The 24,403-nt window shown below is 46.8% G+C and overlaps 2 long non-coding RNA genes across 3 annotated transcripts in view; both read left to right on the forward strand.

Annotated features, from left to right (window-relative positions):
* The window catches only part of LOC129381090 (uncharacterized), a 170,376-nt gene that overhangs the window by 117,267 nt on the left and 28,706 nt on the right, over positions 1-24,403 (forward strand). The window lies entirely within an intron of this gene.
* On the forward strand, positions 118-23,079 carry LOC129381091 (uncharacterized). Its single transcript, XR_008609322.2, has 2 exons — positions 118-951; positions 22,354-23,079. It is a non-coding gene; the product is annotated as an uncharacterized lncRNA (long non-coding RNA).

A 24,403-nucleotide genomic window follows, 5' to 3' on the forward strand; every position in this document is an offset into this window, starting at 1 on the left:
ATTTAGGGGCACGTTAAGGAAGAATACACATATGGTCACTATATGGTCACATAGTGACATATGGTCACTATGGTCACGGTCTGCCGCAGTCAGCGGCAGACCGTGACCAGCAAGTGACTGTTTTTACCTTGCTGTCGGCAGGTTACGTGGCGGCATCCCTGTCAGCTTGTGGGAGGATCTTCTATCTGCAAAGGCTGCTTCATCTTGGAATACACATCGGCGCATGCGGAATGCTGACCTGCTGCCTGGGACGCTTCTAGTCGGCTCTTTGCCGCCACCGATGTCGCTGAAGTCAACGCCCCTGACGTCACGTCCATCTGCGGTTATTTAAACCTCGCTTCCACCGGCCTACTCTGCAGTCAGCGGCAGACCGTGACCAGCAAGTGACTGTTTTTACCTTGCTGTCGGCAGGTTACGTGGCGGCATCCCTGTCAGCTTGTGGGAGGATCTTCTATCTGCAAAGGCTGCTTCATCTTGGAATACACATCGGCGCATGCGGAATGCTGACCTGCTGCCTGGGACGCTTCTAGTCGGCTCTTTGCCGCCACCGATGTCGCTGAAGTCAACGCCCCTGACGTCACGTCCATCTGCGGTTATTTAAACCTCGCTTCCACCGGCCTACTCTGCAGTCAGCGGCAGACCGTGACCAGCAAGTGACTGTTTTTACCTTGCTGTCGGCAGGTTACGTGGCGGCATCCCTGTCAGCTTGTGGGAGGATCTTCTATCTGCAAAGGCTGCTTCATCTTGGAATACACATCGGCGCATGCGGAATGCTGACCTGCTGCCTGGGACGCTTCTAGTCGGCTCTTTGCCGCCACCGATGTCGCTGAAGTCAACGCCCCTGACGTCACGTCCATCTGCGGTTATTTAAACCTCGCTTCCACCGGCCTACTCTGCAGTCAGCGGCAGACCGTGACCAGCAAGTGACTGTTTTTACCTTGCTGTCGGCAGGTGAGTCATTGTATCAACCTGCTTTTGTACTTTTCTCACGTGTCCTCGTTTGCCGCTGACTGCAACAAGATGCCGAATATTTGTGCTGTTTGCCCCCAGGTGTTACCTGCGGATGGTAAATGTTTAACGTGCTCTTTGTGCAAGCGGGGGTATCATCTTGGCAAAAGTTGTTCGGGGGTTACCGAGGGTACCTACACTAAAATGACGTCCGAAAAACGCGAAGCCTGGTCCTGCCAGACATGTAGGCAATCTGGATCCACGAATAGCGATGTTTCGTTCTCACATCAGTTAACAGACGTCAAGAACAAACTGGATCAGCTTACAACAATTGTAGAAGCACTTGTGGTTAAGATGGAAGAACTTCTGGAATTCAAAACCTCGGGAGAAAAGCTGAATGAGTCTGTTGGGGTAATACAGAAGTCTATTGAGTTTCTGTCCTCAAAATACGATTCCGTACATTCGGCGGTGTCGGATAGCCAAGCTGAACTTGGCCAGCTTCGTGCCCAGTGCGAGACGTTGTCATCGACAGTCTCTTCTCAGGCTGCAGCCCTCCACAGTATGACCACTGAATTCAATGCCCTCGAGCAGTACACCAGAAGGTGTAATTTTGAGATACACGGTTTCCCCGTTCAGCATAACGAGGACCTGATATCTGTACTGGGTCAAGTGGCGGAAAAGCTTGATATAGAGTTTCAGCCTTCAGAAGTTTCTGCTGCACACAGGCTACCAGCTCGCAAGGATTCCATCCCGGCCATTCTTGTGCAAGCACAAACTGTAGCGATCAAGCAAAAGTGGCTCGATTCTCGCAGTTGTCTCCCAAGTCTTGTCTTTGATGGAATGGCTCCAAATCCTCGGCTATATTTCAACGAAAATCTCACACGCGCTAACCGAGATTTATTTCGTCAGGCTCGCCTAAGAGGGAAGCAAAAGGACTACAAGTTTGTCTGGACACGCAACGGAAGGGTGCTGGCCAGAAAGGCTGAGGGTGCTCCTGTCATTCGCATTGATACTTTCATTGACCTCGAAAAGCTCGTATAAATATGGTTGTAGCTAGACCACTCTCGTTTTATACCTTCTCAGACGTTCATAACTTTTTTATTGCTAACACCGGTAATGCCTTCACTGCCACCCATGTTAATATCCGCAGCATCCGTAAACACTGGAATCATTTTTGCGCTTTAACTTCGCCTTTCCTGTCTATCTGTGACGTCTTTGTTTTGACAGAAATTAATGTTCCTGCGGACGCTATGTCTTCTTATTCTATACCAGGTTATAAGTTGTTTTCATACACTCGCACGTTGCGTAAAGGTGGGGGCGTGGCGGTATTTGCGAAAGACAAATGGTCTGTATCAGAAATACCGCTTTCCTTTTCGCAAGCTGAAGTTGTTGCTCTGCGACTATGCTCATCTGGGACTTCATTGCTTCTTTTGTCTATGTACCGGCCGCCTTGTTGCAATGTTCGCTTATTCTTATCAGAGCTTGACACAGCCCTATCATCCCTATCTCTTGACGAAAACGTGTGTGTGCTAGGCGATATAAACATCGACACCCTCCGCCCCACTCTGCCACCGGTCGCCGATTATCTCGATCTATTATCTAAATGGGGATTAGAAGGCATTATACATCAAGCAACGCGTGAAGAATTTCTTTGTGGAAAGTTGGTTCAATCCTGCATTGACCATATTAATGTTCGGTGCTCCAATTATGTGATGCAGGCAGCTGTTGTTGAAACTAAGGTCGCTGATCATTACTTCGTCTGTTGTCGTCTTGTAGAAGATGCCACGCCTTCGAAAGTCACCAGCACGAAAAAGGAAATTTGCATTGTTGATCCTAAGCTCTTTGACGAATGCGTCACAAAGCATGACTGGCAGTCCATGTTATATACACTCTCTCCAGCTGATCTATACGACCGTTTCGTTCAGATTCTCCACAATTACAGAAACAAATGCACCCGGTTTGTAAAAGTGAGATTACGTCGAGAAGAGAACAAATGGCTATCGCCACAAATTTTAGCGGCAATTAAGGAAAAAGACCTTATGTGGGCCCAAGCTAAAAGGGCTCCAAATTGTCCGGAGCTACTACTGAAATTTAAAACATGTAGAAATCGAGTGAATTCCATGACTCGGCTAGCAAAGCGAAATCATATGCGCCAAAAATTCAAAGAAGCTCGTTCGGACGTGAAAAAGACGTGGTCTCTTGCAAATGAATTAAGAGGTAAATTCAAACATGATGGTCGCCTGTTCCCACTTGAGTCCCATTTTTCTGCAGATGGAGCAACTGTTTCAAATGAATTTAATACATACTTCTCGCAGGTTTCTGGTACTGCTAAACCACACCCTGATCACTGTACTTTAAGGAACAGCGTATACAAATCTGCACACCTTCCTCCTCTATCAGAACTTGATCTCAGATCAATTCTTTTTAATCTAAAGACTGGTAAATCACCGGGCGTTGATGGCATTACTGTGGACGAATTACGCAGAAATTTCGACGCTGTTAAGTATGTGCTGTTAACACTGCTGAATCACATTCTAACCAATGGTATTGTACCTACAGAAATGAAAAAGGCCATAGTCATACCGCTCTTCAAGAGTGGTGCACGAAATAGATACGAAAATTATCGCCCAATTTCAATTTTGCCGTGTATCTCTCAAATATTAGAAAAACACCTTCTGCAAGTCATGTCATCGTACCTCGACACCAGTAGCATTATTTCAAGTACGCAGTACGGTTTTGTTCCAGGCAGAGGCACACAGGCTCTCCTTGAGGATATTTCAGACATTATAAATTCAGCTTTTGATGCTAACCAGGTCGTATGTGCTCTTTTTCTTGATGTTAGCAAAGCTTTCGACAGTGTTTGCCATAGTCTTTTGTTATATAAACTTTCCTTGATGGGATTTCGTGGGCCTTTCCTAAAACTACTCTCTAACCTTTTGGAGGATAGAACGCAGTTAGTCTCCATTGGTCAGTACCGGAGTAATACAACTTCAATAAAAGCCGGAGTACCTCAGGGATCTATATTAAGTCCACTTCTTTTCAATCTATATGTGAATGACCTTGCCGCTGCTACCCCTATTTTTACATTTCAGTACGCAGACGACACAGTTATCTTGTCTCAAGCTCCCCGTTTTTCAGATGCAATCTCCCTTTTACAAGATGCAACGATCAGCGTTATGAACTGGTTTAATAACAATGTCATTAAAGTAAACGTCTCGAAAACACAGCTTATATGTTTTCATAATCCTTTGAAGAAGGTCAGTTTAAACTTTCCATTACTGGCACACTCTTCATCTTGCTCCCCCTGCACCTGCTCACCCGTTCCATATGTTTCAACAGTGAAATACCTCGGCGTTTTCCTCGACAGTGACTTCACATGGAATACGCATCTGGCCCATATATGCTCAAGATTACGTGCAGTTTCAGGTACATTATACCATATCAGATATTACATGCCACTCTCAGTTCGTAAAATGGTTTTGCAAGCTTTGGGTTACGGCATGCTTCGCTATGGGATTACGGTGTACGGTCACTGCGCGATTCGATGGAAAAATAGAGTCAACTCTATCCTTCGATCAATTCTGAAAATTATTGGTTATGATTTAGGTTTAACCACCGGCATCGACCTTTTCAAAGCCTTAAGGTTGCCAGATTTTAACGCCCTTCTAGCGGAAACGGCCATCCTGAGGCATTTCTGGTCTCACAAATACAAGGTTGAATATGTTCCTGCTCGTTGTCTCCGGCCGAAAGACCGTTTTCGGGTGCCTCGCTGTTCTACCAAGTACGGTCAGCGCACTCGTCATTACTTCATCCCTTCCTCTCTCAATAAACTACCAGCAAGCGCCTTTCGCGCGAAATCAAAGTATAAATTAAAACAAATTCTTCGTCGCATTAACCTCTAATCCATTATGCGGTTGGTTTCTTTCATTTGTATTAAAACCCTACATAAATTTAGGGTCAATTTATTTGTTTCATTTTACGCCTACTGATGTGTGTGAATAGAGCCTGGAAAGAATACTTTAGTTTTGTTTCAATGCCCTGCTCCCTGCTGACCTCATATGTATATTCCTGTCTCTTTTTGGTTCCTATTTTCATTTTGTCTTTTTTGGCTGTTGTCAATAGGATAATTGACGGATTTTAAGTGACATACAAATGCCTGATGTATGTTTTCTTGCTCTGTTTAAGTATTGTGGGCTATGTTACTTTTCATCGCAGGATACGTGGTTTGAGTGCAATTTTTTGCCTCCTCATTGCTGTTTGTGTATATCCCTTGTGTCCGTGCCTGTTAACAATGCTTCTGCATATCTTGCGTTATCCGCGATATTACATCGTGTTAAACGCTGTCTGTCGGCTCTGCCCTTCAAGCCCAATGCGGCTTTGGCAGGCCTATTATGTATTAGTGTTAGCGGAATTCTGTGTCAATAAAGTATTATTATTATTATTATTATTATTATTATTATTAATCTGAAGCCCTCCACTACAGCGTCTCTTGGGGCCACAGAGTTACTTTGGTACGTTAAGCCCCAAGAATGAATCAATCAGTCAGTGTGCCTTTAAATCGACCAAATCTTTTTATGTCACCCGTTGGCCCTACGAACGTTTCTAATGCATACACCCGAGTTATTTCGCTTTGCTTAAATGCAACCCCTTCAAATTCAACCCTAACGTTCGCTATGAGAGCTCCACCACTGTTAATATATTACGAGTCGACCACCAATCGAAAAGTCCATCAATCAAGTGTCTATCCGGCTTGCTGGTACCTGAATGCATGGGTGCGTTCGCAGGTCATCTGGTTCTGACTTCCTAATTAGAGTTTAATTATCTAATAGCTCGCATGGATGGGCAGATTCACTAATTAATTGTCTGCATGTTCCCAGCTTTGCCCTTTTTCCAAGTGGCACATGCGCTTCTATATCCACCGCCGTTGTCAGGAAAGGCACAGTCGAGCGTTTTTGCATCTTGAAAGATTACGCCTGAGACATACCTACCTGGAGGTCTGTAGTAACAAAAATCTTCCAGTCAATCCTGATGCTGGACATACCATTAGCAAAGGTGGCTGGCCAATGGCAAACGGCGCTTACGAATGTGAACCTTTGTGAATTCGACTCCTGTTGAACAGCACTAGCAAGTGTACGCGAGTATTCCCGGTGTACTTGTTCAATAGATTAAAGAACGCATCGTACGCGAGAAGTTCCGTCGCCCCATATACAGGAATTGAATTCTCGGATTTTACTTGCCAAAACAACGATGGGTTTTACTTGCAGCATATACAGGGTGTCCCAACTATCATGCTCCAAGATTTAAAAATATGCAAATGCCACATAGCTGGACAGAACCAAGGTAATATTGTTTGCCGTCGCTTGGACATACTAAGATTATTTTTTGCATCCCGCCGAATTCCATAATTAGTCTTAATTAATCAATCAATTTCTCAACTTACATATTAGATTAAAAGTGTCAATGGGAAAATTGTACAGGAACACAAAAAACTCCCGATACAGCTTTCTGTTGCTCATTGCGCGACTGGCCGAGGAACTTTGCGTGTATTCGCGGGCTTCTTTCACCTCTGAAAAAGCACTTTTATGTAGCATGTATTGAGCAACAGAAAGCTGTATTGGGAGTTTTTCGTGTTGCTGTACAATTTTCTCATGGGCACTTCTAATCTAACTATAATATTTCAGAAGTTGATTAAATAATTAAGGCTAATTGTGTAATTAGGCGGAACACAAAAAATAATCTGAGTATCTCCAAGCGACGGCAAACATTACGTTGGTTCTGTCCAGCTACGCACGTGGCATTTGCATATTTTTTAATGTTGGTGCATGATATTTGGGACAAGCTGTGTAATGAAAGGGAAACTAATGTTTCTTTTTGACGAAAACACTATGGCTTTCTCTGACATCTAACTATAACTAAAGGCAAAGAAATCATGAACACGATTTCTATTGTTTCACTGGTTTCACTCCAGTTGACTCCTCAACATGTGAAATGCAGCACTGCGGTACCAATTCGACAAGTGCTGTAGGTGATATTATTACCAGTAGTGCCTTGTGCGGGTCAATTCTAACTCTCAATTTTTTCGAATTATGGTTTAATCGTGGTTAACCGTTTGATATGGCATGAGCAAGAACAGGAAAGCAGGTATTATCGTACAGCTGCATGCATTTCGCCGAAGCACTGCTGTCGGATTTGAGGACGATCCCACCGCTGTCATCCAGTTGTAAGAGTTGTCGGACGATCCCACCGCTGCCACCAGTTGTCGGATTTGAGGACGATCCCACCGCTGCCACCAGTTATTAGAGTTGTCGGACGATCTCGCCCCTGCCACCATTTGTAAGGGTTGAAGGTCGTAGAGAGGAACTAGGGAGAAACTAGGCGTACATGGTTTATTTACAGTATTTACATCTTAAACAAGAGATACATTCGACAGTCGAGCGTGGCTCCCAAATGGAGCACGCAAGACGAAGCATACAGCATGCGAGCACGAAGCTCCAAACACGCAGCAAAGAGCACACTGACGAGCACGCAGCTCACGAGCACGCTGACGAGCACACTCCAGCAGCCGACAAACAGCCGCTTATAAACACTCCGTTCTCCCTAGATCCCTAGGTGAGGGAAACGTTCGAGTCCTCGTAGCCGGCCCGCCTTTGAGGGAAGGGGGGAGGGGGTTTACACGCACACATTCCGCACAGGTTTCGCTGCCCCCTCCGAGGTGAGTCGGGCCCCGCAGAACTCAGGGCTTACGTCTTGAAAGGCGTGTCTTATTCCCCGAGCTGACCCCCGCAGCGTGGCCGCTGGTTGTCCATTGTCTTGCGTGCTGTAGTCACCACGTGTGTCAGCAGACTGTGACGAATCCTGGGGCCCACGTACCGCAAAGCACCCTTTTGTTAGGGAAGCTCTTCTTGCTGCAGAGAGACCATATCGGCGGTGGCGGGTTCAGTAACAATAGTTGGTCCTCCGATCGCATTTAGTCACAACGGCGCCGAGGGGGTGTTGAAGCGGCACCCCGACGTCCCTACGAAATGAGTCACCGCAGCAATTGTGATAGGCTTCCATGGTTCTCTTCGGGGAAGCTCGCAACGCTCGCAGCTGCCGCTGACTGAGAAAACTTGCATGTTGCCACCTCGGCAGGCCAGTCCTAACACTGCACATGCCTTGTTCGACTGAGGTTCTTGGTCGAGCATACTGTTTCATTTAGCGATCTGCGCATGAAGCTAGCTGCTAGTGAACTAGTGAAGGTTAACCATGGTTTCTTGAAGCCACCAGTTAATTGTAATGCGTTTAGTTGTGCAATATGAGTGCTGTGTTATACCAAAAACGCATGCAATTTGCCCACAAACGTTTCGGCAGGTAGTCCTGTCTGATATATATATATATATATATATATATATATATATATATATATACACTCACATTGGTCGCCGCCCTAGTTTACCGTAGTCTGTGCGTCACAGAGCCATACAGAACGTTCACAAGAGACTTCTGTTCGTTCGGCTTTTCTTGATATGCTGACTATAAGCTTTTATTGCATCCTAGTTTGTATGTACATGTACGTCATTCTTTCTAAAGGTAGCCGCAGAGGCTACAGTACGAATTTAATTATGGGGAGGGTGGCATTGCTGACAATATCGCCTGTTTCGATAAGTTTTGATGTGCATATTTGGTCATCAAATATTCCCCATGCTCCTGTGGCCCATCGCACTTTTATGAGGACCGTTTGGACAGGCTCATCAGCTTGGACCCTCGTCAAACCATTCCAAAATTGGCTAAAGAGATAAGCACTCATGACGCCACCGTTTCGAAGGTCCTGAAGTTAGGATCTTCTGTGGCGCATAGTCTTAATTTGAACCACAAACGTAAGTGTGTTTCCAAATGGGGTTCGTTGCCGGGCTAGTTATCGTGAATGCAGCACGCTGCACAAGCCCTCTCTATCACTAATTTTGAGCTGAGTTGAGAACTGGGGCCGTCATATCAATTTCAGGCAAATATGAAAGTGGATAACCAAAACGAGAAACCCACACCACCTCAAAAGCAAGACTATCATACACGGAAAAATATGCTCTGTCTGGTTTGACATGGCAGGCATTGTCCACTGAGATGCAAACAATCAACGCTGGACTACACTGTGAGCAACACCGCCGCGTGGAGGAAGCCATTAACAGAAATTCCCAAATGAATACATTCGTGTCACTCTTCAATGTGTCATAATCGTCGTCAAAAAGCAAAATCACATTTGGGCCAAATTGGTGGCCCTTCAACTACCACTTATATAGCACCGTACCGTTATAAATCACTGTTTGATGCACACCGCGGGAGGACATCCAACAATGAAAAGTAGCTGCAAAATTTCATTGAGCTTTCTCGTAGTAAAGCCATCATTTATTTTCTCTTTTTTTTCGTTTTTTTTTTCAGGAGTGGTGTCAGAGACCTCACAATAGGGCGGGGCGGCATCGTCAACAATGTGGGGTGTGAACAGTTGAATGATTCTGTGGTTCTTTCTGAAGGAATAAATTCTTTTGTCATAGGGAAAATACGAAATGAGCTTTATGCTCGCTAAAACGCTTGCCAGTAGTCAAGCTCCTACGGACCACCATAGTATAGGAACTGCTTCGCGAATGGGGGGTCGAATTCACAAAGCTTTTTGTCCGTAAGTGTTATTTGCCATTGGCCGGCTGCCATCACTAATAGTATGTCTAACAATGCCCTTCACTGGTTTCTGCGCCTATGAACAGTTCTAGCGTGTGGACTCACTGTTCGTTTCCCCGCACGGTGTTGGTAAAACACCACAAAAGGGGGCTTCACGATACAACACGACGGCGTGCGGTGATAAACCCACCACAGGTTCGAACACCGAGTCGAAAGGCCCGCCCGGCTCTTGCCGTACGTATGGAGCTTATAATTGGAAGCTTAAGGCTTTCAATGCTGTTTGCACGATTCTGCACAGCAGGATAGTGCATCAATAGCAATAGCACTGATATAAGTAATGATATTTAAAATGTGTTGCATACATCTTAAACGAGAAGAAAGGGGGTTAACCGAGGGAGCCCGATTTTTATTAGTCATATCATAAGAAGCCAACAAACACTGACACCAAGGACAACATAGGGGAAATTACTTGTGCTTAATAACTGAAATAAAGAAACGATAAATTAATGGAAATGAAAGTGGATGAAAAAACAAGTTGCCGTAGGTGGGGAACGATCCCACAACCTTCGCATTTCGCGTGTGATGCTCTACCAATTGAGCTACTACGGAGCCGTTTCCCCATCCACTTTCTGGGGTATTTATGTCTCTTAGTTGAACCCTGGGAGTGTTAGCCAGCGCCATCACTCACAAACCTCGGCGGCAGATGTGGAACATCATTTCTGCCGCCGGCTTCACGAGAACGTGATCTTTTTGGGTGAAGGCAACCGGTCACTTGCATAAATCTTAAAACACTTATTATTGGAAGCGTGCTGTAATTTTGAATAACGTGCAGAATGTTTTAGCAAAATGAGTGGGAAGATAGATGGTTGGGTGTTCTTACTCGTTGTCAGTATGTTTTTCACAATGTCATGCACCAGGCATAATTTTCAAGTTGCTGGATAAGTGCTTTTCAAGCTTTTGAAAACACGAAACAGTTTATGTTCTCATTTGATGTTCCTGTAACGAGTATTCGCATGGAGTTACATTCTGTAAACTTGACAAAACTCAATAAACAATTGACAATTCTTAATCTTTTCTGCAGCTGTACACTTTCTATGGTTCTAAAGATGCAAGAAATGTAGTGAAAGCAAGTTTTCAATCAACAGGATAAAGTGGCGTCTCAAAGAGTTAAGATATATGAAAGCATACTTGCTCCCTGTTCTCAAATGCGTCTTCAATAGTTCCCTAAGTCTAGTACATTTTCTAGCACTCGGAAGGTAGCATGGATATTGCCCGTGCACAGATTGGGTGCTAGACGTGCAGTTACTGCCGGTCTACATCTATCCTCTGGACTGCATCAAAAGTGTTTGAATAGGTATTGCATTCCTTGCTTTATCTTAGTATTAAGAACATTTTAATAAATTAGCAGCAAGGCTTTATGTGCCGACAACTTAAAGCTATTCGAGACTGTCTACAGTGTTCACCACTGCATCGAACTACAAGAATTTTTTTAATGCGTCCAGAATAAATTGATATCTATCTTCAAGTACCACTTTTGCCATTCTGGCGACCATAGTTCAGCCTTCTCGAACATACCTCAACTCGCACCTCTAGACTCAAGACTTAATTATCAGACCTTTTGTTCCTGTATAAGATGGTCCATGGCGTCATACATTCCTCAAAGCTTCTTGATCTTATGCAATTTTTCGTGCTGCAACAGTATACCAGGCAGCATTCCGAATTCTCGGTCTGGACTTTGGCAATTAAAGACAGTCCTATATATGGGTCGACTCCAAAAAAAAGTAATAAGAATTGTGCCAGCAGTGACACATTTGAAACTTCATTTCCTGTGTTTGCATATATGTAGATACTCATGCTGTATGGTTCACTCCCTTTTACGCTTCCTCGTTTTCTTTTTCCCTATTTGGTTCGCTATCTTGCATTGTTTTGTCTACTACATTTGTGTTCTCTGTACATTTTGGCTCGCATATTACTCTTTAAGTGCACCAGTACGAAGGCTCTCTAGCTGCTCATGGGCACTATAATAAACATTGATTGATTGATTGATTGATTGAATGATTGATTGATTGATTGATTGATTGATTGATTGATTGATTGATTGATTGATTGATTATTACTGTAGTATAAAATCCTGCTTCTTAAGTATATACTGTGACGTAGCAGTTAACACGACCTTTAATACGCCCCGGAGATGTGGCGGGCCGATCACACTACAGGCACAGATCAATCTCAAGATGAGTGCCCACAAGTGATGAAAACGAAGAACCCGATGTGATGGTAGTCATGTGCAGACGATGAAGAAGTGCATAAGAAATGCCCACACTAATTTCGCCCGTGTGCGAGCGACCTTCCTGGCCGCAACTTAAAGGGACCGCGAACGCCTTGTGAAAGGCTTCATGCGAGAGACGTATGCAGTCTCGGCTGCGCGACAGCGGCGGTCAGTTGGAATAACAACAGGTTGAACGCGATAATTAACAGGAGAAGTCTGCTCCAAAAATTGTGTATGGGCCTATGAACCGAAGCTCAAACCTGTCGCAGAAGCCAGGAGTTTGAACTGGTGTCCGGAGGAGCACTTCATCGCCAGGGTAGAAGAACACTGCGCGATGAGATACGTCATAGAGGTTCTTGCGATCATGTTGCCTTGCTTCAGTATTGATGCGAGTGAGCTGGTGACAATGGAGGAGGCGGGATATATATTGTTTACAAGATGAGGTAGCTGGAGTGATAAAGGCGGAGAAGAAAGAGACGTTAAGAAAAGAAGAGGGTGAACGGCCATAAACGAGGTAGGATGGCGAGTAACCAGTTGTGCGTTGTACGGTGGTATTATGCGCAAAAGTCACGAATGGCAAAATTGCGTCCCAGTTCGTGTGATCCGGTTGAATGTACATGGCTATCATGTCGGAGAACGTGCAATGAATGCGCTAAGTCAGGCCGTTGGTTTGGGGGTGGTAACTGGAGGTTGTTTTATGGGTGGTGCCGGAGGCTCGGAGCAATTAGTCTACGATTTGTGACAGGAATGCCTTTCTACGGTCGCTCAGGATGACACGGGGAGCACCGTGGCGCAAGATTAATGCTTGAAGTATAAATGCAGCCACTTCAGAAGCCGACGCCGAAGTCACGGAAGCTGTTTCGGCGTAACGTGTCAAGTGGTCGACGGCTATCACTATCCATCGATTACCGGTGAGAGTCGTGGGAAGGGGACCGTACAGGTCAATGCCAGTGACTTCGAACGGGGCCCACAGACACAGGAGTGGTTGCAGCTCTCCGCTTTGAGCTGATGTTGGGAGCTTTCGGCGCTGGCAAAAGGTGCAGCAAGCGACGGACCTCGCTACACTAGCGTATAAGCCAGGCCAGCAGAAGCGACCTTTGATGCGGTCGTACGTTTTCTGGAATCCAAGGTGACCAGCAGTCATGTCGTCATGATAGGCCTGAAGAACATGAGCGCGAAGAGAAGAAGGCAGAACAGGCACCCAGCGTTGACTGTCAGGGTGATAGACATGGCGGTACAGGACGCAGTTGTCGATCTTGAATTGCGTCAGCTGTCGACGAAGGCGAGCGTTGGGCGGTCGCGAAGTTCCCCGAAGGCGGTCTTGGATGCATCGACAGTAAGAGTCAGCGCGTTGGTGAGATATGAGCGATCCACAGTCATCAGAAGGAATATCATCAATAGTTGTTAAGGCAACACAGGTATGGGCAACACAGGTCGGAACTGATGGCAGCTGCAAGGGCAGGTAGAGATGCGGAACGGCCAAGAGGAGGAGCTACAGAGGAAGCCGCTTCAACAGAAACAAGATAGAGATGATCTGATTTAGTGACGCAAGCCAACGTAGTGCCCTTTAGAATTATAATTTTTTCGGATGTAGGGTTAGTAGCACAGACGAATGCGAAGCCATTGTCAAACCGGACCAGCCCTGATGCGAAAACTATCTCTCTTTGGAGACAGCGTGCAGATGGCTGCACGAGCACGTCACCATAGTCAATGACATCGGACGTCATTGCAACAATTCGCTGATGACAAGGAGGTAGCTCGGTGTCTTCAGCAGCAAGCAGACCAAGTGGTGCGTCATCTGCGTGAAGCGAATAGGCGGTATCGGTCATGTGGAGAACAAGTGGCCGGCAGCAGATGGAAATGGACGCCATAGGAAGAAAATGCCATCCATATATCAGCTGTTGGGCACATGAACTTAGCACTGCGAATTGTACATAATGCATAAGTCCATCAACATAGACACGAGCAGTGCACATGGCGGATGGTCGAATGGAGTCCCCTTGAGCAGCGAGTAGTGCAGGTCCATCACAGGGAGTGGTAACTTTCCGGAGACGCGAACACAAATTACGGTGAATAATTGACAAACTAGCACCAGTGTGTATTAATGCTTCCACGTGTACCCCTTCCACTAAAACAGATAGCATATTATGCATACGCGCTGGATGAATTTCTGTCCTGTCGTGCAATGCAGATTTTCCTCCAAAAGCTGCATAATTTAGTTTTCCTGGCGACGGTCGGCAAATTGAGAGGCTGGTCGAAGTGGCGACGTAGAGCGACGAAGGGGTGACGGCGAGCGGCGTCTGGCAGGACGGCAGCTAGGAGCCGTCTCGGACATTGCAGGTGGCCATGGATAGCGGCCGGGACTCGGACCACAAGGACGGCGGTAGAAAATGGCCCCGTCAGAAAGGTCGTCCCGTCCGTATGTGTCAAATCCGCGACGCTCGACTTGGTGACACTTGTAACAAAAGCGTACGATGAGGCCACAATATCCACAGTAGTAACAGACAGGTCGAGTCGGACGCCATGGCGGATAGTAAAGTTGGGTAGGTGCGCTGGTAGACATCGAAGCCAAGGGGGCCGCCGTCGGTTTTGGAGGCATCGATTGAACCAAGGCTGGGGTAACCGCGATTATGTTGGGGGGGGGGGGGGGGGGGGGGAGGGGGCTAGGGTGCAGAGTGTCCGTGTATGCAGTACCAGCCATGGACGCCAACTCCTCCTTGACAACGTCGCGCAAAATGGTACTGGAGGTGTGGGAAGGAATGGAACCTGCCGAGAAGCCAAGAGAATGCTGCTCTTCTCGTATGATTGCGCGGACCATTGACCATTGAGCACAAAGAGGGATTGGCTGTGGGGATGGTTTCAGAGGTGTCCGGCGGCAATCGGACAGATTCGACTTCATCAAGGCGCTGGCACGTTGACACAATATCAGCGACAGGAGCCGGATCCTTGATGGCCAACGCATTGAAGGTTTTAGTCCTGATGCCTTTGAGTATGGGGCGTACTCTGTCGGATTCCGTCATGGAAGCGTTGACGCGTCGACAAAGAGTGAGGACATCCTCTATATACGAGGTATAAGACTCGCCGAGTTGTTGCTTGCAAGTGTCGAGTATCTTTGCGAAATCGGAATTAACCGCTGGAGTACCAAAAACTTGTCGGAGCCGCTTTTTGAAAGTATTCCAGTCGGTGAAGTTGATCTCGTCGTTTAAAAACCAAGTCTTCTCTATGCCAGTGAGTAGAAGGATACGTGGCGTGGCTTCAGCGCATCGCCCCAACGGTTAGCAGCACTTACCCGGTTGTAGTTGTCGAGCCAGTCCTCCACATCTTCGTCACGAAGGCTAGAGAACAGATCACGCTGGGGCCCACTGACGATCCAAGAACGAGAGGTTGTGGCAGGCGTAGCCGAGATTCTAGATGTAGAAGTGCCGGATGGCTCGTCCTGCGGCATGCTGGCGGACAGCTGGCACAAACGGCGACCTGAGCGAAGCTCCAGGAGGTAGAGCGGGCGAGCAGAGGACGGGGGACCGAGGAGCAACCTCCACTACGTGTGATGTAGCAGTTAACGCGACCTTTAATACGCCCCAAAGACTTGGCGAATCGATCACACTACAGGCACAGAAGGGGGGGGGGGGGGGGGGCGCTCCGGAGCCCAAGCGCCCTCCGGAGTTTTCCGGGAGGGGGACTCAGCCCCCCCCCACCTCTCCAACCTAACGTATTATTGCTAGAGTTTTGTCACTCGCATCATTTGAGGTTTTTTTTTTTTTTGCTTGCCTCGGCCTTCACAATTTTATTATGGCTAATGGCTTACTTCATCATTATTAGCGCGGACGTGCGCGGATTTTAACTCATATTTGCTTTATTTCTGCAAATCCTGACAATAGGAGAACAAGCGCATTAGAAGTACCAGCGGCGGCTGCCTCATACGTATTTTCTTCCTTCAACATTGTTTTAAATTTCCACTGTAAACACTATTCACATATACGATATATTTAAATATATACACAAGACAAAATTTATTATATCTTCAAAGAGAAGGAGGTGGTCAATTAATTATTTCTAAAAGTATGGATAGCTTATGCCTAGAGAATGAATATGTTGCTGTATGTTCACTTCGCTTAAAAATGCTTTGCGTGCTTTTTTGACCCTGAAAAACGCCTGTCGACTTAAGTGTCTCCTTCGGCAGAATCTTTTATCAACGGCGTGTGAAATTCATGTGAATGGTATGTGTCTCAGTATCGCTTCTCTTTCCAGTAAACAACGCTAACGACTCATGAAAAAAAAACACTTTTAATTCGTTACACATTTATTAGGGAGGGAAACATCGTCACTTGCATGCAAAGGTCATAAATATATGCAGGGTGTCCCAATTAACTATCATGCACCAAGATTTAAAAAAAGAAAGCAATGTGTTACTCGACTAAAACCTAGTGCATATTGTTTCCAGCACAGTGGAGCAGCTGCCAGTAATTTGTTCGTTACTGAGATTTAATTATGTAACTGTAATTAATTATCTAACTCGAGACGTACTATCATAATTATTAAAGTGTCAATGAGGCATTTGCAGGCACAGCCAAGGCACTTCTAACTGCGATATTTTCAGCGACGTACTAATTGCGTACTAATTTTTCCCGACTGATAAATAAACCCTGCGAAATATGGCGAATACCACGTGACTGCCCTCCCACCCGAATCATAAAGCAGCGCCCTTGAACAGGCTCCTTCTGAGTTAGCCATAACGAAATGAAGAAAATAGAGAAAATAATCACTCCCCAAACACTCCGTACAGATGGTTAACCAGCGCAGCTGAAACGTGCGGCCCCGGTGTATATCACTGGGTTAATCCCGACGGTTAATTAAACGACCGCTTGGTAGGCTACCGGATCCTCGGTACGCAGTTACTGCTTGCGCTCGGCTGTAAAAGCCTGTTCTTGTGCCCGGGCTGCAGCATCAGGACGGCGTAGACGAGCTCGTTCCCGGTTGTGCTCGCTGAGTTGCTGATCGAAAGCTGCCTGCTCCTCAGGAGTACGTAGGACGCGTGGCCTGCCCATTTCGGAGCTGGAGAGAAACTGTTGCGCGCCCACTCGGCTGCGACGGAGAGAAACACCGTCACTACTGGCGTAGCCAATCGCGCTCCCACCTTCGCTTTTTTTTTTCGTGCATTCGCATGGGGTTGCGCCGGAGGAAGTTTCGGCGTACACGCGACAGACAAACTAACGGACGAATCGTCTAGCTATATACAGCTTCGCTGTAAAACAACGTGATAATGCCTTATCTGCCGCGCCTCTGCCGATGTAACACGTCGCGTTTGGTGTTAGTTGAAAACAAGCTGTGATAGCTGTTGTCTAGCGTAGATAAAATGACGATGGTTCTTTATTTTTTTGCCACAAAACCTATCACCACAAAAGCGAATTGAAAACGTCAGTGCAAATGTTTAAATGTGCGTTTTGTTTCGTCCCAGTCGCCATGTCTTTCTCTAATGAGCAGAAGGTAAAAATTATCATTGCCTTGGGAGCTGCAAAACATGAGGAAGGCCGCAAATATGGATCAGTCATGCAAATGTGGCGGTAGACCAAACTCGTCGACTATCATCAGAAATGATGAAAATCTGAGACAAACCGGTGGCTTCAAGAAGCAGCGGCGTAGGACTCCATCTTTCAGTCCTAGCCTACGCGCGGATGTTCCAGCCTTTATGGTCTCAAACCCTTATGCTAGAGTGTGGGACGCCAGCGCCCTGGTACCAATGCCCAAGTCATCAGTTTGGAGGATTCTAAACGACGGTCTTTCACCCTTGCCACCTTAACTAGCACCAATGCTTGAAAGATGGGCACCTGTAGAATTGTATAGATTTCTCAAATGGGTCCTCACAAAAGCCGATGAGTCACCGGACTTTTTGAGCAACATCATGTGCACAGATGAATCCAATTTTCACAGAAACGCCCAGTTAAATTTTCATAATGCACACTGTTGGAGTGACTACAATGCACACTGGGTAAAGCGCAATCGGTACCAGTACCAGTGGTCGTTCAATGTGGGGTGCGGAATTTACACGGGTGCTATAATCAGTCCCATCTTCTTCGCTGTCATACTGACTGGACAGCGTTACGTGGACGAAATCCTTGAAGGAGTGGTGAATGAGTTTCTCAGCGAAGTGCCGTTGTGACATCTTCCACTTCTGTGGTATCAGCAAGCTGGAGCACCAGCACACAGCAACAGCCGAGCACGAAACTCCACTCCCCTGCACTGGAAACAATATGCGCTAGGTTTTCTTCGAGTAACGCAACTGCTCTTTTTTAAGCCTTGGTGCATCATAGGTAGGGAACCCTCTATAATTCACTCAGTAACCGAAAAGAGGCCAAGCCGGATTCACTCGAAATCAGAATCAACAGCAGTCACGCGCGGGAGCGCTTGTACTCGGACTCGAAGAAAAAGAAGAGAGAGAAAGAGAAAGAGAGAGAGGCTGCAGTTCCGCAGGAAAGGTGAAGCAGTGTTAGTGATAGCGAAGTATTCGACAATTACACGAACGAAGATTACACCGCCGAGAGATGCCAGATTCTTGATGGTGGGAGAGGACTCAGGCTGTGAAATTGAACTGTATCCTGCTATAATGTCTGGTAAATGCTCATATAAAGCCGTCACTTCAGTGAAGAATTCTTCTAGGTCAGACGAAGTTTCTTCAAGTGCAAGATATATATATATATATATATGGCGTTCGGAAACGTGGTCGGGCTCCAGCCCTCCCCCGCCCCCCCCCCCCCCCCCCCCCGGTAAAATGAGAACTTTCTGCCTATGCACAGACCACTCAAGATGAGTCCCCACAAGTGATGAAGACGAAGAACCCGATGTGATGATAATCATGTGCAGACGATGAAGAAGTGCATAAGAAATGACCCCAATACTAGTACATTATTTCAGTGCACTAGCTTTTGTGCAGTATTGTGAAAGAATGACAAAAAAACATGAATTAAAAAAGTTGAATAAAATGCTATGTGCCTGATCATATACACTGTGCTATTAATTTCTTCTGAATTTTAGTAACGGTTGCCTACCGTATCCAGGCGCGCGGGCACCGGCGAATACGCTGGAACTTTGGACGATTGGTGTATGAAAGCCGACGTGCTTGACCCGCAGATCAGATTTTCGACGATCGCCGGCTTCGCTCGCCGCTTTCGTTGCGATTGAGCGTTACTTGTTCTGCCGGGCACAACTTCTCCCAATAAAGAGTTAAGTTTGTGACTCCCAGTTTTGACTCTGCACCATTCTTTGCCGTCACTACAGCGTGACAATATTTCTAATGCAGATTTTTCAATGATACTTTGCACGCTTTATTCTTACATAGTTGGCTGTGCAATGAGCCTCCAGAAACGATATCGTGCGACAGCTTCTGATATGATATGGCATGCTCGTGCAGGTGTTTGCTAAACGATCTTGTAGACAAACGACGACGCGAGTGCAAGCGCTGATGTCGATATTTTGTGCACTATTGTTACTTCAAAGGTAAAAAGAAACCGTTGCTCCAGGCGTACATCCATTAATCAAACCTGTTTTTTACATCTAAAAGAGCATACAAATCACTAACGTATTATTTCAAGCTCAATTTAGCGCAGGCTGTTTTAGGCCGGACTGACGGATGAAGGCAAAACAGTCCAGCAACAGTGTCCCGCAGCCGAGAAGCGAGCGTCGGCACGCGTCAGAGCTTGCGTCCTGTGGTTGCGTGCCCTTTTCCTTCTACAGATGCAAAGCAACGCGTTCTCTTGACGGCGCGTGCCGAAGCGTACTGACGCATGCATGGAGGGCAGGACTGCGGAGATTGTGGTCGGAGAAGCGAAATCGGATTCCTTCCCGTTGGGGGGCAGGGGGACACCGCAGGGGTCTGTTCTTTGGCCGTTCCTGTTTAACCTCGCCCTAATTAAGATACCGCGGAGGCTGGAACAGGCATCAGGACTAGAACGCACATTCTATGCGGACGACATTACTCTATGGGTTACCAGGGGTAGTGACGGACAACTGGAGGATACGCTGCAACGGGCAGTGGATATTGTGGAAGAGCTAGCCGGGGAGGCTCGGACTCTTGTGCTCTCAGCCCAAGTCCGAGCTTTTTGTGCTTAGGGAGACCAAGGGGACTACATGCGCGGCACTATGTTCTGCCACCCCCGCTAGAGGTGAGGGGGTGGGGGGTATGCCGGTCGCTGAGGCCCGAACGATTAGGATCCTAGGTTTGTATCTGCAGACTAACAGGAGGAATAGGGAGGCCTTGGAAAGGCTTAAGAATACGGTCAACGCTACCGTGAGACTAACCAGGAGAACCGGCAATCGTAAAAGAGGGGTGCAAGAAAAGGAATTGTGTAAACTAGTACAGGCGTTTGTGCTCAGGAGGATTGTTTATATGTATGAAGTTGGACACGACGGAAAAAGGCAAGGTGGATGATTAGGCAGGCGTATAAGGCGGCCCTTGGGCTACCTAACAATGCGTCTACCGAAAGGCTGCTGAGATTAGGGGTTCACAACACACTGGAAGAACTACGGGAGGCACACTTGGTGATGCAGCTCGCTAGGCTTTCGAAAAGGAAATCGGGCAGGGACACATTGGAGAGGATCGGCATTGGGGTTGAGGCTCCTGCCTGGGACATGAAAACTCAGGTGTGGTGGGAACTCCACAAGACCTTATACATAAAGCATTCGCCCAAGAATATGCACCCGATACATCATGACGAACGCAGGCAGGCAAGAGCTACAGCTTTACATGCTAAATCCGGAAAGTATACAACGGGGCAGTCTTATGTAAACGTCGCGGAGTATAAGGACAAGGGGGAATTTGCGATTGCGGTGGTGGACGGGCGGGGACGCTCGGTCGCCTCTGGATTGGTCAAAACCCGCTCCTCAGAAACTGCAGAGGAAGCGGCGATAGCGCTAACCATAACTAATACTGAATCTTTATTTTTATTTATTTATTTATTTGATACCTGCTTCGTCTTTGCAGGCATTACAGCAGGGGGATACATGATACATAAGCATCATATTTGAGACCAATAAAGAAATTAATTACACAAAGCATGGAAAAACATCATCATTCGACACAATGGATACAATCATAGGCGGAAGATCATTCCACTCTCTTATACATCTAACAAAATTGAATAGCGCAAGACGTCACCTTTAAAGGAAAATTCATTTACTTTGAGACTGTGGTCCCTTCTTTGGTATATATAGGACGGCTCTTGGACGTACTTCGCCTTATCGATTCCAGTTTTAGAATGGTAGATATTATGGATAAATTTCAAACCCACCCGCCGTGGTTGCTCAGTGGATATGGTGTTGGGCTGCTGAGCACGAGGTCGCGGGATCGAATCCGGGCCGCGGCGGCCGCATTTCGATGGAGGCGAAATGCGAAAACACCCGCGTACTTAGATTTAGGTGCACGTTAAAGAACCTCAGGTGGTCGAAATTTCCGAAGTCCTCCACTACGGCGTGCCTCATAATCAGAAAGTGGTTTTGGCACGTTAAACCGCATAATTTATTATTTAAATTTCAACCTGAGGTTTCGTCTACGATCTTTCAAGTCTTCCCATTTAAGTTTACTTTGGCTTTCTCTCATACTAAGTTGACGATCCCAATTACCTAGAACGAATCACACTGCCCTATTCTGTATTTTTTCAAGCGTATCGGCCAGCTCTTTGGTATACGGATCCCAGCAAACGCATGTGTACTCTAGCGATGAGCGCACATGAATCTGACCTGATTCTCAGCAGTTGAAAAACAGGCATCCGAAATTTGGCGAGGGGCGGAATATCTGTCACGGCGGCACGATTGCTGAATCGGCCCACGAGGCGAGGAACTAGGGAGGTGGAAAATGTCTGGGTGCCAGCACACTCTGGGAATCCTGAGTACGAGGCGGCTCATATGAATGCTCGAGGTTTCGTCAGCCGAGCAGGTGAGCCGGTCGTTCCAGGGAGGTCCACGAGAGATCGGCTGGTGTCCTTTCACGACATTACAAACCATTGTAAACTGGAGCGGGAGATTTATCCGCCCCCAGACAAGAAGTTGACTAAGGCGCAGGAATGCATATGGAGAAGGTTGCAGACTAGATCTTTTACGAATCCATACGTGTTGAGCAAAATATACCCGGAGGAGATTAAGCCGGAATGCAGATGATGCCAGGTACTGGCAACCTGTGACCACATCATATGGGAATGTAGCATAGTGTCGCCACCGGCGGAGATTATGCATGATCCTTCTCTCGAGCAGTGGGAGACCGTGTTGGCCAGCTCAGACCCGGTCGTACAGACCAGCGTCGTGGAGTGGGCCACCTAGGTCACCGTCAACCATGGCTTGATGGCCATCTAACACGGAATCGTCCGCACATGCTTTTTGACGAAATAATGTTTTCTCCATCCATCCATCCATCCATCCATCGCCAACAATACCAAATGGGTGACGATACATTTTCCTGGCACGTCCAGGTGGCCACACTCCGCATTTTTTATTGGTCTCTGCAGGTGCTGCAGACGGGACAGTCGTCGCAGCAGTGAGCATCATGGTGGCTGGCGCGCCTGGCCAGGCACCCCAGCGTCGGCGTCGGCTGCGGCGGTGGTTCGAAGGCGCGACGGGAGGAGGCGGCTTGGCCATCTTGAGCGCGCGAGTGGGCTGCGACTCAAAAGTACCGACGAAGGCAACTGTCGAGAGTCTGTTGAATGCGACTGTAGACTGTCGGGCCACCGGCAGGCGGCAGCAGCAGCGCTAGCAAGAGCTACAAAGACGGCACTGAATTCCGAGAAGCGGCGAGAAGAGATGGGCGGCAGAGGATGGAGAGTCGCGACGCTACCTGGACACGGTGTTCCTCCCCCTTTACACGGGGACACACAAGACAACCGTGGTACGTGTACTTAGTGCTTGCAATGGATGCAGGCACAAGGAAACCAATGTCTGAGGCGACCAAATCACTGTGTCACCTCACTCCTCTGTGACGCTCCCGTAGTCGCACGCCCCCGCTTTCTCAGCATTTAGTGGCGAGTCTCAAACACGCCAAGCGTCCCTCTACAGCTGCGTACAATGACGACGCAAAGCACGGAACGACGGTCCTTTGAAAACAAGACCATGTACACGAAGGCTACTAAACCTACTATACATGTAATACCATGTTCCCCGGTAAGGGGCCTCAGTTAGTGATGGACGCTGTATATTTAAGGACGCCATTTTGGGAATAAAGTCATTCTCACACTTGGTTGGGTACCTGGCATGGTGTCAGAAGTGGCCATTTTTCGCTCCAGAATGGCTAGCCTCCAGCCGCCGGAGCCCTTCGACGTCATCAACCCCAGTGACTGGCCCGACTGGATAGAGGAGTTCGAAGACTACAGCTACGCGTCGGGCCTCCAGGAAAAGGATGGCGAAATACAATTAAGAACGCTGCTCTACACCATGTGTCGGAAGGCGCACGAAATTCTACGGTCCCTAAACGTTACGCAACAAGAGCTCGAAAGTTTTGACGCCGTCAAACAGAAGTTTCAAGCGCACTGCGTTCATACAAAGAACGTGGTTTATGAAAGTGCACGCTTCAACCGGCGCAAACACATGCGAAACACACGATTCAGGTGTATCTCACCATGCCCAACAACTGTCTAAATGACGTCTCGTCAATTATTGTCTACGTAAAGTTGAGTGAGGTTATTTGATTGAATAATTGGGCAACATGCAAATATATACATCTCGAAAATAAAAAGCTCAAAGCAATAGATAAGTCTACCCTCGTACTTCATTAGATTTTAATTGTTGCGAAGGACGTATGCTACAGCTTGTATATATTTACGTGAAGTCATTTGTTTCCAGTCTATTTGTTATTTTGCCTTCTCACAGGCAGCTGTAAGTATTCTTTTGATGCGTTGGTGTGTGAAGCATTCTAATGTAAGGCATTCAGATGTCTTTTGTGTGCTCACACATGCAAGCCAGCTTCAAGAGTTCGTGTGTTCAAAGTCATTTGTTACAAGGGTATGCGTTAGCCCTGCCTTTTGAGTCACTTTGCCTTCTACTCAAACATAAGTCACAAGAGAAGACCAGAATAATTGTTCTGATTGAGTTCAAATGTATAGTTTTTTTATGTATTTGCACTGTTAAGAGGGCTGTAGGCAGTAGCCTATGTCTTCAGGTTCCGTGCAGTTGTGCCTAATGTGCTGTTGTGATGTTCCATGTGCACGCATCTTTAGTGCGAATAAAGGTACCTGAAATAGGTCAGTCTCTCGTATGCTTTTGTTCGTATTAAGGAAAGTTATGAGCAGCTACTGGGGCATGCAAGTGTTAATAGCAAAGCAATTTCAAAATTAAATGAATAAAATTCCAGTAGCTCGGTGTTTCATTCAATCATGTTTCATTGGCGAGTTTTGATATCTCAGTGCAATCTCAACGGGGCTTAATGTACTCTCAGTGCTGTGGCAATAATGATTCAACTGCAGGTCAACAGAACTACCACATCATTTCAATGCCGCATCAGTGTAACCGAACAAGAATTTAACAAAATGAACACAACAAACTGTCTAAGCACAATGGACTTTCAAT

The sequence above is a fragment of the Dermacentor andersoni genome, chromosome 1 (assembly GCF_023375885.2).
Source record: "Dermacentor andersoni chromosome 1, qqDerAnde1_hic_scaffold, whole genome shotgun sequence".
Taxonomy (NCBI): Eukaryota; Metazoa; Arthropoda; class Arachnida; order Ixodida; family Ixodidae; genus Dermacentor; species Dermacentor andersoni.